General features: G+C 36.4%; 1 protein-coding gene across 7 annotated transcripts in view; it reads left to right on the top strand.

Moving 5' to 3' along the window:
- The window catches only part of LOC124366215 (ephexin-1-like), a 178,173-nt gene that overhangs the window by 50,356 nt on the left and 111,999 nt on the right, over positions 1-15,818 (top strand). For all 7 annotated transcript variants that reach the window (XM_046822595.1, XM_046822600.1, XM_046822599.1 and 4 more), the window contains exon 2: positions 3,657-3,698. The gene's annotated coding sequence lies outside the window, so the exon portion shown is untranslated. The remainder of the gene's footprint in view (positions 1-3,656; positions 3,699-15,818) is intronic.

Raw genomic sequence — 15,818 nt, 5'->3', positions numbered from 1 at the left:
AGGCTACCGTAAGGAATTTACCTTGTTAAACTTATAAATGTCGAAGGTCCGATTCACTGGAAGGACTTAGAATATTGATCTACATTAGACCAAAGTTGATTGTGTACTTGCTCATGGTCCTCTAACAATGTCTTTCAAAGTGAATAACATTTTACGTTGTGGAGGTCTTTGATTCAAATTATAGTTTAAATGATTGATTTAGTAATTTGAATAGTTTTAAGTATGTAATTAAACAATATTAAAACTATGTATCAAGATATATTTTGTTAACATCGTGGAGTATTAAAAGTTGTTTTTGTAGACATTTATTTGCCTAATAGGCTACTATTTTTGAATATTTCTTTTGTATCATATTATAGTTGCAAAGTATATCAAATCAATAAACAGTTACGATAATAATAAGGTGGACAATAATCAATATTTTTTTATAATTCCTATTTTTAAATTTTGGCTTATGGAAACGATTACTTAACTTTGGTTTATATTGAAGATGTTGGGAGTACCGAAGCCTAGTGGTCTATGCCGTCGGATTTAGGATCTGTGCTGGACTTTTTCTCCGTACCATTGACCTAGTACTGTACCAACTGTTTCGCTTGTTCTGTTTGATAAGATCCTCGCACAGGCCAGAGGCCCATGGGGACGGGCAGAATAAGGCTTGAAAGGAGAACGGCCTCTCCTTTAAAAAAAAAAAAAAAAAAAAAAAAAAAAAAAAAAAAAAAAAAGTATATGTAACAGCTTTTTCTATATCTTGGCCAGATTACAAGAACTGTATACTTCTCTAATATGAGAAGACTATTGCCATACGAATATGGAATTTAGTGGAATTTGAACAGGTAGACATAAATTGTGCAGATATAATGCGTAAATTCTACGTTGGACACGGGTGATTGACAATTATATGACGAAAGATTAAGAGATTTCACGACTGTTTACCACGAGATGTACAAGTAGCCAATGGCTGTGATTAGTAGTAAGGCTTGAAGAATCCCATTAACCCATCGTGTTTCTCGGGAAAAGAATTTAAATAGAGCCCATTATGAGGAGTTGGGCATCTGACGGAAGAGGAGTGAGGAATGGTCGAAGCTAAGTACCGCATTATAGACCCCACTAATCATCGGCTTTGGCGGCCTAGAGCATAGGTTGCGTAACGTCCCGGCACCGGCAAGGGAATCATCTGTGACAGAGTTGGGACTGGATGTCGGAGAAGCAGAGCAAAACTACAAGGCTGCGTCAGTAAAAGCAGTTATTTAAATCTGTCATTGGATCAAAAAAGGTAACACTTAAAAAGGATTTCAGTTGAAATTAATTTGTTTGAATTTTTAAATAAAATTTTGATCACACCCATGTAAAATACCCTTTAAAACAGGAAAAATCGGATAAACTTCTTTTTTATTCCAACAGGAGTGGTAGGCATTTATTTAGGGACGTCTTATAAACAGATCCAAATAAAAACTGTTAATTCACAGAAGAGATCCCTGTTTTAATTTAGAAAAAACTAATTTTCATAAGAAATATTTCATTCAAAAAACATAATTAATTAAATTATATTTTATTAAAAGATTCTTTGTAATAAATCTTTAAAAGATGTGCCACTCATGTTTTATATACTGCAAAATTACATTTTCATACTCGTCCGTTTTTTGGGCTTTACTTAAAAACTATACCAAAATTTCTTACTTGCTTGTAATTCCAGGTGGAGTGTTTACAAAATCGATTGCACCATCTTAAGGTAACGTGGGTAATTGAACTCAAACTCTATTTTCGTTACTGTTTAAGCTCAGAAAATCTGTCGGAGCTGAAAAACTCGTAAGTTATATGGCTAAAGTGATTACGGCGCTCTATCACAAGTTTTTTTGTTTTTGTTTGTAATTTCTTCTATGATAGTTTTAGAATCTACTGCTGAAAAATTTGTTTTGAAGTTGCGTTCCGTGAAGCCACGCCAGTTGGCGGTATTTGACACCACAATGTGTGTTGTATTAAGTGTCTGCATTAAAGAAGTGTCAATGTTTAATGCAGGAAACAGCTTAAAAATCGCTCCTGGAATGGCAGTAAATTTATTTTCAACATACAAACAAATTTTTGTGCCTTTTCGAATACGTAATAAGTAAACATCTTTTTATTATTTTGTATGAATACACTTTTTAACAACTTCAGTTACTAAAATAACTAAACGGACAATGACAGAACATAAATTAGATTAAAAAACTAATGTTGACATTTACTGTGATCACATAAACAATATCTGAATCGAAACCGATTGTATTTATTTTACGTCTGTCCTTCTGCCGTGCTATAATATACTCCAAGCTGCTCTAAACCTGCACCTGGACAGAGCTACTAAATTACCCACTCTATTTTGATCCAAGGTTGAATCAGTTTGGCTTCCGGAGAACGAACGCGATGTAATGAAACGGATCTAAAGTTTATGTCACAATGATGACATAAAGTCTTACTATTTATCACGGTTGCTGTAATGAATTTCCCCACAAGAGGTCACTTCTGGCTGGTTTATTCCTACCAGCTGAACCTAAACTGGTTACAGCAAAAACCGGTGTGTCACCTACATGTGGTCAACCCGATGGGTGTCCAGGTGTAGCTCATCACTAACCGCAAAAGAACATGATGTGTAAGGATAGCCTATATGTCTCCTTACATCATGGGGATACAAGAAAAGGTGCTTTACCCTGTAAGTCTAGTCTACTACAGAGGATGACTATTGGAGTGGGTTGAGTAAAGGTTCTTTCAGGTCTAAACACGAGGGAGTACTGTCCTTGAAGAGGCTAGAACAGATCAAGTCTACCTTTCTTCTAATTTGATATGACTGACATTGTGACCAATTCTACTTATCTTGACAGAAGACGGCCCCTATCCTAATCTTACTCATCCTGAGTAATTAAGGAATGAAGGGTTTAATTCAGGAAGGAACGCAAAGGTCCTTTCAAGACTTGGTGCAATGGTAGGTTTCCTAAACTTTTTATCCTACATAAACACAATAAGGAATCGAAATTATTTTAAGAAATAAATGTTCAATAAAACATAACATTATTCCACAAATTATTATCATATAAATTCACAATGAAAATATAGTATTATGCTTGGATTTGATATCTTCCCTGTTTTGGAATTTAATTTCAGACTAATACAAAAATTCTGTTTTCGTTAACCAGCGACCAAATCTGTTCTATAAATGCTTTCGCTAATAAGTGATTAAGTTATTCTCATGATCCGAGATGCTCTAAGCCAGGGCAATGAACTGGAGTAGTGTATAGTGAATCATCGCACAGGCATGGGAATTCAAAACTATCAAAAACTCGTGAGCTAGTAGAATAATTAGTTCCGGAGGCCATCAGTTATGAAGCCTATCTCTGTAATAGCTAGGTTGCAGGACCGGGGGAGCGAACGTCTCTGCTACTTTTACATAACACGTTTCGCCTCCCAAAGTCGCTGCAATCGACGGAATGCAAATTGTTCCGCCGCCGCCGAAGAGTGAGTCATTCTCTCGCGATCATTCTTGGCCCTTGCTCACCTTGTGGCAGCGGGAGTAGAATTTGTGATTGTGACTATTTTGTGATGCTATATGGTTTGTACGAATCGTGTGTGAGTTAAACGAGACAATAGCTGTATTTCACAACTAACAGAATGTGTTTTTGTTACAGACAAAGCGTTACTTCAGCTGCAGCAGATCTTATCTTGATAACGTGAGTGCTTTACAGATAATTAAGCTAACTACTCGTAGGTGCCTGTATAAAATATAAAATGAAATCAGATGTTTCCTCAACGCCATTAAACGGACGAGTTATAAATTTGCCATTGGCGGAACATAGCAAGGACGTAGCCAGCGAGGGGGTCCAAGGGATCCGGACCTCCAAATTTTCATTTGTTTTCCGTTAAATATTTATTAAACGATTATTATAATTGAAGTAATTCAGTATTACTGACATGTACGGCTGAAAGATCTTTCTCAACAAAGAAACGGGTTTATGGAACAAAATGGGCCTTACTCTCTACCCACTATGGGAAAGTATCAGTCGCCTGGAACCTTTCCCCCAATTTTTTTTTCTGGCTACGTTCTTGGAACATAGCACAACACTACCAAATTGTGTTGACTTGTAGTAGTTACTAGCTTCACTGAGACGTCTGTATTTAGATTGTCTGTTGTAATCAACTTCGTTGTTTTTCTTGGAATCAGTTATTTTAAAGTTAAAGGTGTTTTTTCCTCTATAGAATCTATGTCAAGATTAAATTGGTTTTCAAATTGTTACCATGCCTCTTTGGAATCATAATTTTAAAATGTTTTTATTTGCTGCAGAATTTAATGATATGCTACCTGATAAGCAGCGTTCATTGATTTCACCCCCTAGAGTGATGAAACAAATATTAACTGCATTTTATAATATAAAAAATGTTGTTCCGATCAAGGTATCCAGGTACATTTTGAACCTAGTAAAAAATGATATTTTTTAATTTAAAAATTACTGGTACACTGCTTCTTAAATAAATGTCCCGTGTGCACTTTTAATAATAATAAATGGATGGTCAGTAGATTTTTCTTACCATAGGAACATCCTGAATTAATTATGGTGCAGTGTGAGTATTTCAGGGTAAACGTGACAGCAACCATTAGTTTACAAAACTTTGCCAAGAGTGTGTGCCCCGTAAGGTGTGTGGATGCTACTAACATATCCTACTAACCTACAAGTAAAGTGATCAGCCTACTATAGTATTAGCAAATAGGGACTGCGGCTGAAAGGACAGGTATGCATAAATTAAATATAGTTCGTAATCAGTAGTGCGCCTACAGTTCACGCTTTTGCTCTGCTAGCAGTCGCTCAGGTCACTGTCACTGATAAGTGTGACCCACTGCGGCACTTTGGCAAACCTTACACTATCAAAACTTCTTATCTCCACTATATGCATACCTTATCATAGCAGCGTAACACCAAACAACCTATCTAAGTCTTTACTTTAACTTTAAATTTATCATTTTACGATCATTCAATATAAAAAGCAATACAATTTCTACATTACAATTAAAAATGAGTTCTACAAACGTGGAAGTGCTCAGTTTATCAAGTGCTTATAATAAACATAAAATTCTTGCACGCATGCACCTTCACACTCACGAGCGCAGAGGTTGGGGCCAGTCCGGAACCTGCAGTTTCTCGTCTGGCTAAATCAATCAATTTTATTTACTGCAGAGACATGATACACATTCAAAGCAACCGTCAATAGCAAAGTATTAAAGCTAAAATTGTGTACATTCTCACCACATCAGGATCACATTCAAACATACAATTCAACATTCATGCGACATTCATCCATTTGCCAAATTTCTACCTACATCGCTGAAGTAAATTTCCTGAATAACTGCTAAGGATTATTCAGTAATATCTTATGACTCCTTAATAAGCGATACTCTTTGTCAATTTTAAGGTATTATACGTTGTTTGGTATAACTTTCTGGCCATGGTATTTACAATCTATATATATAACTAACACTTTAGAATAACATAAAAAATAATACAGATCTGGGTTTGATTACGGAAGTGCACTAGTTGGCCTACTGGGTGGAAATGCGGCCGGTCCCCATCCCCTGCATTTGTGTGTGTCTGCGGGTGCGCGCGTGTGTGCGTGTGCGTGGGTGTGAAACTACCTCAGCCGCACTCCCTGTTCGCTAGAGTAGTCAGCACCTAAGCTGCCTTTCAGTCAGGGTCCAGTTCTCTCAATGTCTGTATTCGGCAGCCGCCGGAAGAAGGTTCTCCAACTCCCGAGGAACGTCCATGGCACTTACCGACAAGTAACGGGCCATGCTGCCGCCTAACTGTCCCTTGGGTCTATTCTAGTCGGGCCCGAGGCGCTCACCAACAGGATTTGTCGGGAAATAGGTGACCGCCTTGGACTCTGCATAGAACACATCCAAGAATTAGAGTTCCAGTTAAACATGGCGTTTCCTGCTCAATAGGAGAAATTTGGTGTTGATTTATCGATTGTAACGGTATGCAATCGAACAGGACGCCGAATTTCTAGTGATTCCAATTTTAGAATTAATGCAATCATTCTACTGTATTTGTTTTCAGTGCTATAATATTATTTTTAAATGAGTATTTTCAAAGAGCTGAAAATGCGAAAATACGTTCGGGAAATAATATTATTTTGACAACAGCATACATAAACTATTTATTCTTTGCGTAGTTTATGTTTTATTTTTATAGCTTGACACATTTATTTATATTCTTCCCGTAATGCACTCTTCCACATCCTCGATTCCTATTTCTTTGTGTTTTGTCCATTTTCTTTTGTTATATAACACTTCTTGTATGATTCGTAAGTTGTGTGTTTTCTTTTTAAATTCAGCTTCTGAAATATATCTCTTTATATCTGTCTTGCAATTAGTTTTACTATAATTATTACTGTCAGTTACTATTCGCGACAGTTATCGCACCTTTCCGTTCAGCTATAGCCTATTCTTTTTACGTAAAAACTGTTTACCACAGCTTAAATTTAAAAAATATCTATATGTGTTGTACTTTTATCTACAGTAAACTATGTCGATTTTGTTATTTTCTTGTAAAGTACGAGGAGATTAAAGGTATTAACTTTTTAAACATTATCAAAATAACAGTAATTGCAATTAGTTTGCCGAAAAAATTGTGATTGTGCATTATAACCGTTTTGAGTTTGAAATTAATTTGCATTTTACTTTCAGGGAATAAAAATTCAAAATATAATTTAGTCCAATAAATTGTGGCACAAGTTGCATCACTGTAAAATGTTTAACAGTGGCGGGATACGGTGTTGCGTTTGAAGATTACTCCAGTTGTAAAAGTTACCATAGAAAAACATAGAAACGAGCTCCAAGAAATACTAATAAGAGGTACCGCAAAAACATTTTACAAAGAATGGCGAATGGATTGTATATTGAATGACAGTTATATGTACTCTAATTGATTCCAGTAAACTCGGGCAATAAAAAAAAATAAACCAACAGACAAGAAAACGTTTTCTTGTGGTTATACGAGTACTACAGCGGGAAGGAAAGTAACTGCAAATATACCTACCGTGTCTAGAAAGAGAAATGGTGTGACCTATTCTGTTCCCCTATTACATCTTCATCCTTTTTGAGTTCTCCATAACATGGGACCCTGTTATGTATGATGGAGTAAAATACAAAGAAGTGGCATCATTTCTTCTCGTATTACATCATCCGCGTTGAATTGTCTGTAATAGGAGATCCTATTGTGTGTTGTTGACTGTAGTATTGACACATCTGATAACCTATAATGTGACATCGGTTAATCTATATTTTAGTGGTAATGTAAAACAAAAACATTATGGAATCTTCTGGAATTAAAAGGAATTAAGGTGAATTTAGGCACTATACATATTTGATTTATGTTCATGTACTTACCTTCTTCACACTATACTAAAATTTGAATTTAGTGCGATATTTCCCATCTCACCAATAGAGTTTCAAAAAGACAATTAAAATGCGTATTAAATAAAGGGTTACTCACGTTTGAATAGTTTTACGAGTTATATAAATGAATCTATAACCACTTAATAAAATACCCTATAGTGGGCTGGTATATTTTTATTTCTTAAACGAACTTTTGGGCGCTTACAAACGATATAATGTGCAGAAATTAATCACACGTCCGCTTCAAAATTAGTTTATATCCCAAATAGTCCAATGTTCTCTATTTGATATTTTATTATCTCGAGGGAGTTAGTTTGACAGTTCAACTACTAGTTTCTTTCCATTCTATACAATTTTTTTACTTTCCGCACCTCAATTGCTTCAATTTTTTTGTATTCACTTTATAAAAATTTTCCTTATGAAGAACAAGGAATAATCTGAAAAGAATGAAGTAAATATTTACTGAAAGAAATTTGTGTTGTAATAAATAACCTGGAGGTATAAAATATAGTAAGGAACTTATTGGTTGGCAGTCTTATTGTTGTTGGTATGTTACTATTGTTACAGAGTAGTTGTCAACTCTTCTGCCATAATCAACACAGTTTATAACGCTCTTCTGTTATAGTCAACACAGTTTGTAACGCTCTTCTGCTATAGTCAACACAGTTTATAACGCTCTTCTGTTATAGTCAACACAGTTTGTAACGCTCTTCTGTTATAGTCAACACAGTTTATAACGCTCTTCTGTTATAGTCAACACAGTTTGTAACGCTCTTCTGTTATAGTCAACACAGTTTGTAACGCTCTTCTGCTATAGTCAACACAGTTTATAACGCTCTTCTGTTATAGTCAACACAGTTTGTAACGCTCTTCTGTTATAGTCAACACAGTTTGTAACGCTCTTCTGCTATAGTCAACACAGTTTATAACGCTCTTCTGCTATAGTCAACACAGTTTGTAACGCTCTTCTGTTATAGTCAACACAGTTTGTAACGCTCTTCTGCTATAGTCAACACAGTTTGTAACGCTCTTCTGTTATAGTCAACACAGTTTGTAACGCTCTTCTGTTATAGTCAACACAGTTTGTAACGCTCTTCTGTTATAGTCAACACAGTTTGTAACGCTCTTCTGTTATAGTCAACACAGTTTGTAACGCTCTTCTGTTATAGTCAACACAGTTTGTAACGCTCTTCTGTTATAGTCAACACAGTTTATAACGCTCTTCTGTTATAGTCAACACAGTTTGTAACGCTCTTCTGTTATAGTCAACACAGTTTATAACGCTCTTCTGTTATAGTCAACACAGTTTGTAACGCTCTTCTGTTATAGTCAACACAGTTTGTAACGCTCTTCTGTTATAGTCAACACAGTTTGTAACGCTCTTCTGTTATAGTCAACACAGTTTGTAACGCTCTTCTGTTATAGTCAACACAGTTTGTAACGCTCTTCTGCTATAGTCAACACAGTTTATAACGCTCTTCTGTTGTAGTCAACACAGTTTGTAACGCTCTTCTGCTATAGTCAACACAGTTTGTAACGCCTGTAGTACAGTTAGCTGGTCGTACTCGTTGTCGTTGTTTTATTTAGTTATTAGTCCGTAACCAAGGCCAACATTCTTGACGATTAGTTATAATAGACGCCGGGCGTCCGCATAACTAAGGACAATCAAAACAGCCAGCGTGGCGTCATGCAAAAGTGCGAAGGGTTGCAGGTCATACAGTTCAGTACATACGTATACTTTGTAATCCCCACTTCAATTCATTCTTGGTTTTAAGAAAATTTCTATTACGGATGGTCTAGAAGTTACCGGAGCTAAATAGAGTAGAAAAGTGCGAAATTCCTTCCCTCTCTCAACTCGTCGTGTTTCTCTGTTGTAATATGACCATGAGTCTTTCTTCATAAAAACAGTGTTAAATCTCCTTACTTTTAGTAATAGAATTATAGAAGATGTCTCATTTTAAAGTATTTTTAATACGGACCCAAACGCTTTACTTTTTTAGACATTTTTATGCGTTTTTTTTTCTGAAAAAAATCGAAAACGTTATTAAACTTCATCGTTTAAGTATTCAAAAAGTATACACTTCACTAAAAAACGTATTAATTATATCTTTAAAATGAGACATCCCTCTAAACGCTACAATAAAAAAATAAGGGCTTAAAACTGCATAAGCTTTAAAATTGTTCATATGGTGAAAACCTCGGCCGTATACAAAATTATACCAATCTCCTGTAGTGGTACGTAAAACTAGCAAAATAACTAATACGAATGTTTATTACTTTTTTAATTGAGTTTATGTAAATTAAAAAAATGCATGAACCATTTAATAAATGTTTTCAAAAAAAGGTATTTTTGAAGGTCTTTTTTTAAGATTCTGTTGTTATCCGTCCGTCTAGCCATCTGTCATACCTTTTGATAGAAAGTTCCTATAGATTGAAACTTGGTACATAGAAAACCCTCTATTGACTCTAGGATCAAGAGGTCAAATGGCACTCAGTCCGTCCGTCTGTGTTCGTTAACGTTCTATCGAGTCCCTCGTTTTATTATAATCTTGTACCAACCATCAAATACCACCAAAGTATTGATAATCTCACTTTTTGATTTGACAGATTTTACACTGCCTTTCTATTGTAGATAAGAACACTAATGAAAGAACTGACAAGAAAACTCAGTGACTTATAGCAGTTAATAGATGGTAGTTCGTTCTTGAGTAAAGGAGGCCAATGTTGGGACACAATTGGCCGGAGAGCTGTGGTTTACAACGGAGGTCGATTCTCCCACCGCACCTACACTTATACCTTATCCGGTATCAGGGTAATAGCAATCTTTAGCAGATCTGACAACAGTTTCAGTAAGCAGGTGGTTCGCTGTGGAGTGAAATCGAGATCGCTACTCCCACTTAGCAAACAATACGTGGGAGGTATTTCTAGATATGGTGGCCATAATTATACTTATTTAATTTCGAGTACTCTTATCCAGACGTGAAGATTGGTTAGGTTTGTAATCTAGTAATGATACTGAAGGCATGTAGGCAGCAGCATAAACTTGCAAATCTTGTAGAGCCGTGAGAATGTCTGGGTTAGTGATAAGGCTAGAAAGCGATAATGTTGGAATTTCAGCCTTGTAATCTGCAAGGAAACAGGAAACATCAAGTGTAAATAAATTATGAGAACTTTCTTACCAAACTTATAACAGAGGTAAGATGATAAGAGTTGATAAGTTTTAAATTCATACAGTAACTATTGTGGCGTGTTTTGTATTGTGCTTACATTTAAGACTACCACATGCAGCCCTTAATAAATAGCCTAAATGATCTAAAAGATCATTTTAGATCGTGCGTTCTGACGGTTCTTCGCCCCTATTTCTTAGGGGGTCGCCCCTAAAAAAGGGGGCGAAGAACCGTCAGAACGCAGGATCTAAAATGATCTTTTGAGATTATAACTGGTCTATTAAAAGTTACAGTTATGATACTGTGGTAAATCGTAATCTTTATTCTTAACTGTTTGTTAGGTTTTAAATCTTTAATCTTTAAACGACAGAAATTTCTTCCTCTCCTTCTTGTATTCTATTCTTCCTTTATATGCCCTTTATAGCCGTTTGCGTGCTTGATTGCAAAGTTTTTGGCTCCGAAGGCCTTGGATAAGTTCAACCCTTTACTGCAATGACGGAAAATCGTTAGTCAAAGGTGTCGCTAAAACAATGCTGTAACAAAAAACTGAGAAATTCTCGACGGAGATGACGAAAACGTTTCACTTGACCTATTTCAGTTTACGACTGTAACGTGTTGCTGACAGTTGAGATGCAGACGGATCTGCAAGGGGAGCGGAAATGTCCGATAAGACGGAAGGACATGTGTTGGACAAAGGTCAGGGAAAGCTTGCACCATTGTGCGCATCTTGTGAATGCGAGGCCTTGTCCTGTAGAAACTGTCGCCGCGGCGGCGTCGCGCTCTACAGCCATTCACGGGCGATTAACTACACAGGTCTGTAGAAACTTGCTAGTAGTTGGGGGACATTGTGATGTCATCATATGGAAATTTGTACTTGATAGGGTAATAAATATGTTCCCTATCAATAAAACACCTCGAAAAGAGTACTACACCAATTTTGCTTAATAAGGTTGAATATATCAGACTATAATTTATTATTTCTACAATTAAAATTTTATTTGTAATGTTATTAAACAATTTTTCGAGTAATGCAAAAAAGTTGAGAATATGGACGACCCATAGATGGACTTAATTGGTCCAGTGATGATATAGAAGAGAGTTCCGAATATAAGATTTCACAATTAGGGTTCTCCCGCCACCAACAATTCATTTAAACACACCATTCAATCCCATGCATCAAACACAAAAGAATTAAGCATAAAAAGATTGCAAGCATGGTAAATTATTAGCCAGATTATATTAAATTCTCTGAAGATTTTGGCACAATATCAAAACAAATCAGTTTTATTGCAGCGTACAAGTACTTTGTAGCAAACGTCATGGATTTTAATCTAAAATTTCTTTTCACTTTTTCGCCAATATGACCCGCTTTAAACAGTAGAATCAGTCGTGTAATTGGGCGGTCTCCCAGTTAAATGCTAAAAACTACCTTGCATCATACTATAATTGTTCTACTTATGTGGAATTGGATTCTTTAGGTATTATTCTTTTCTATTACTAACTTGAGTGACAATGTTGTTACCTGATTGACCATTTTTCTTTGCATATGAATTGCCTTATTTGTATACAAGCAAGTTTCACGAAAGTCTGTCCTTCAATGTATTGAGTGAAGTGCGCTTTTCGAGGTCCAGTCTAGTTATTGGCTGGCTTAGTTCCGCAACAACCTGATCGACGTTTGATGGTCAGCTATGTAATATTCTGGCTTAGATTCAATTCTTTGACATTCAGTCCGGTAATAGTATGTACCGCATTGAACAATCAGACCACAACATTCTGGCCTTCGTTGAGTCAAGGCCAAGACGAGAATATAGCACAACCACTACGTAATATTCTGGTTTTTCATGTAATTTTAAAACAATGATCCCTAATTGTGTATGTTACAGAGAGGCTCTTGCAACAAGAGCACAATGAATTAAAAGCCCTCGGTGGTGCGACCCACAAAAGTACCGTATGGCCTGTTCTCAGCGGTAGAGATGTTCCTGGACCCGACTGAGACCACCTGCGCTCGCCTTGATTGTAGGATATACCCGTCCATTACTACAGCCAACTATAGCAATTAGTGATTGCGGGCTATCGCGTCGATTTGTCACTCGCTTGACAATGACCTTGATTCTTCAGCTGGCCGAGTTTCTCGTTTAACTTTTGCAAAGCTGGAATAACAAAGAAAGGCGTTCGTAAGATGATTTAGAATCAAACCACAGCATTTAGCGCTAAACAGTTCCAGTCTACAGAGCACGACCGTGGACCAGGCGTCCTCTCACTGACTTTCACCATCCCTGGGCGATGCTCACCAGGTTGTAAGACTTGTTTCGTCCGTCAACCCCAGTAACCCCCGATTTCTCTTCAGGATGGGTTAAGAAGAAGTCGGGTTGAAATGTCCTTACATGAAATTATCGAGAACAACAACTATTTACCTGAAGTGCCTCCAGAAGAGTTCACTTCTGGATGGTGTATACCTTACAGTTGAAAATACACTTGGTACAGCAAAAACCCTTGTGCAGCTTCATGGGTATCTAAGAGTAGCTCATATCTAATCGCAAATGTTGAGTTATTGGAGGAAAACAGTAGATAAATAGGTCTAATTTACTGCGAAGGATGTTGAACATTGGAGGTGTGGGGCTCTCATAATGTTGTAGCTAGCTAGCCTAAACATGAGGGGGCACCGTCCTTTACTCGCTTTGACGGGAAGAGGTTGGAACATCCTAATCTAGCATCTCCTTCTTTGATGTTGACATGATTGAAATATAGCCCCACGATGGATGAACGTGAGATCTCTACAGGAGGCACCCATACCCCCAACCTAACCCTTGCTAAATATCATATCACCCCAAAAGCAGCGAAATAGTGATTGTTGGACTAAGTCCTACGAGAGTATGATCAGCTTCTTGTATCAAGTGAAAAGGAATAGATGAAGGAGAATTTATGTGTAAGACGGCTTTTCGTCCACAATTCGATGGATGTTTTTAATCTCAGGATAGGCCCAAACAGTGCCTCAACAAACTGGGTAGATTCTTTTTTCTTTGAAATCCAAGGTCAGGATTTTCCTAATTTTGACCATGTTCAAATCAACTGTCTCTAATTAGATTAAAAATAGTACTTAAGTGGAAAATACCGAGCGCTTAGATTTATTGGAGACTCTTTTAATACCCAGCTGACACATAATACCTGGTGGACACACCTATTGTGATTGATTAGTTTACATCCCTCCACAATGGTTATGTGTCAGGATAACTGGACTTTGAGAACCGTTATGTCTCAAATGACAATATTGATGCTAATATCTTATTTTCGTGGTCCACGATTACTTAGTGAGATTTGTGCACGACGTCTGTGCAGAGTTGGTGTGTTAGTTTGGATTTCACGTCTAGATCACTGTGCTAGAATTCTCTGGGGTAGCTATAGGAATTTTACTCTACTGAACAAGATGACCATCGCCATAGCCACCAGAATCGCGGAGCTTTGCATGTAAGGTCAGAAGGATAGCCATGTGGAGATAGGGTAAACTCTTAGAAGATTGCCATCTCTCCTCCAATCATTCTTTGTATCTCACAGTTTTATCTTCTTTCTTGTGTTTCCATTTTGTTGCTTTCACTAATGAACAAAAATCGCATGGTTTCATAATAAATTTAGTTGAACCCTACCCGGCCAGCAAATCGTCTTTCTACCGTGTCCAAGATCCGTGACGCCTTCACTACCATGTTTACTGTACGAGTACGATTATCACCCAGTCGTACTATTTATCAGTGTCTATCGATGACGTAATTTTTGTACGCCCTGTAATCATATGGCGTTTTCTACAGGATTTGTTCAATTTGGCAAAAACTTGGACAACTGACTGTTGATTTATTCTTAGAATCTTTGTAAATTTTAGCTTTATTTTTAAAGGTTTTAAGTTGTGCAAATATTGCACTTTATTTCTTAATTTGTAAAATATTTCTAACTGTCATATATTTACAACTCTCACTATTTTAACTTTAAGATATTATAAAATAGAACAAACTCTAATAACTCTTTAAGATATTATAAAATAGAACAAACTCTAAATAATTGTTGTTTATTAGTATTTAATATCTGTTTTTTCAATCTCTTACTAAAAAGTCAAACATATATTACGAAAATGCTTACCATTTGTAAAGTTTACAGTTTTAGGGTTAAATCCTTGCGGTTTTTTTTTATAAATCATGATTCATCATCTGTGAAGAAGTTTAGACGGTATTGTGGCCAACATTCATAATGTAATTTAATTTCATTGAGTAAATGGGGTACTTTCCCTTATTTTAAATGTTTTTCCTTTTAGAGCATAACATTCACAAGTATGATGTGTTTTGGAATCTATTTTTTTCTATTATACCGCCAGACCCGGAACTTCCAGAATAGACTGCAACAACAACAACAACAACAACAACACTTTCTGCTCGTTTATTCATACGCACAATTACCATTGCTAATGAACAATCACACGTTTTGTTTATAGTCGCCATAAACGCTCGTTGACCTGCAGAGAAGAGAAATGAAAACGAAAGCAATGGCAGCAGTCGGATTTTCATAAGACATAAAAGTGAAAGTGGCATTAAAAGCTGAAGAATTGAAAACAAAGGAAGGCTACGGCATAAAGTGACGTTAATTAATGTGTGAATTGTACCCAACTGTGGCGTTGTTGCTGTGAAACTGGTAGTGTTGCGACATACTGTTACAATGCTTTGATCCCAGGCTCTCTCCTGTCAGGGCTTGTTCGATCGAGAAGTTTTGGGGATTTCCTCAAATGTTTTCATAACATTATTACATTGGTATTAAATTATATATTTTAGTATACAGGATGAGGCAGACAACCCGTCCATGGTGTATAGCGGCTGAACCGAGAAACCTACCTTCTTCGTTTCAACGAAACCCCCATATTTCGACCCCAAACAATTCGGGAAAATAATTTTTAACACCCTAAAATGGCACTTTGTGGGGGGGTGTCATTTGTTTAAAGATTTAAAATGCAAAAGTCGGTCGATCTGTATCTCATTTTTTAAGGTTTCATATACATAAATCAATGGTTTTGAAGTTTTAACTTATTTCGCTTCTAGTACACAGGATGGTCCAAAATGTCCAAAAAGTTTCACAGATTTTTCTGTTACCTCGTTAAAATTTGAGCAAATCCAAATTTTTATCTAAGGTTACTGAAGAAGTAATATTTCTAAAAGTATGTTACAGTTGTCCCTTACAGAACATTTCCAATTTTTTTAAAT

Source organism: Homalodisca vitripennis, chromosome 7, assembly GCF_021130785.1.
Source record: "Homalodisca vitripennis isolate AUS2020 chromosome 7, UT_GWSS_2.1, whole genome shotgun sequence".
Taxonomy (NCBI): domain Eukaryota; kingdom Metazoa; phylum Arthropoda; class Insecta; order Hemiptera; family Cicadellidae; genus Homalodisca; species Homalodisca vitripennis.
This window is presented reverse-complemented; position numbering and strand designations above follow the sequence as displayed.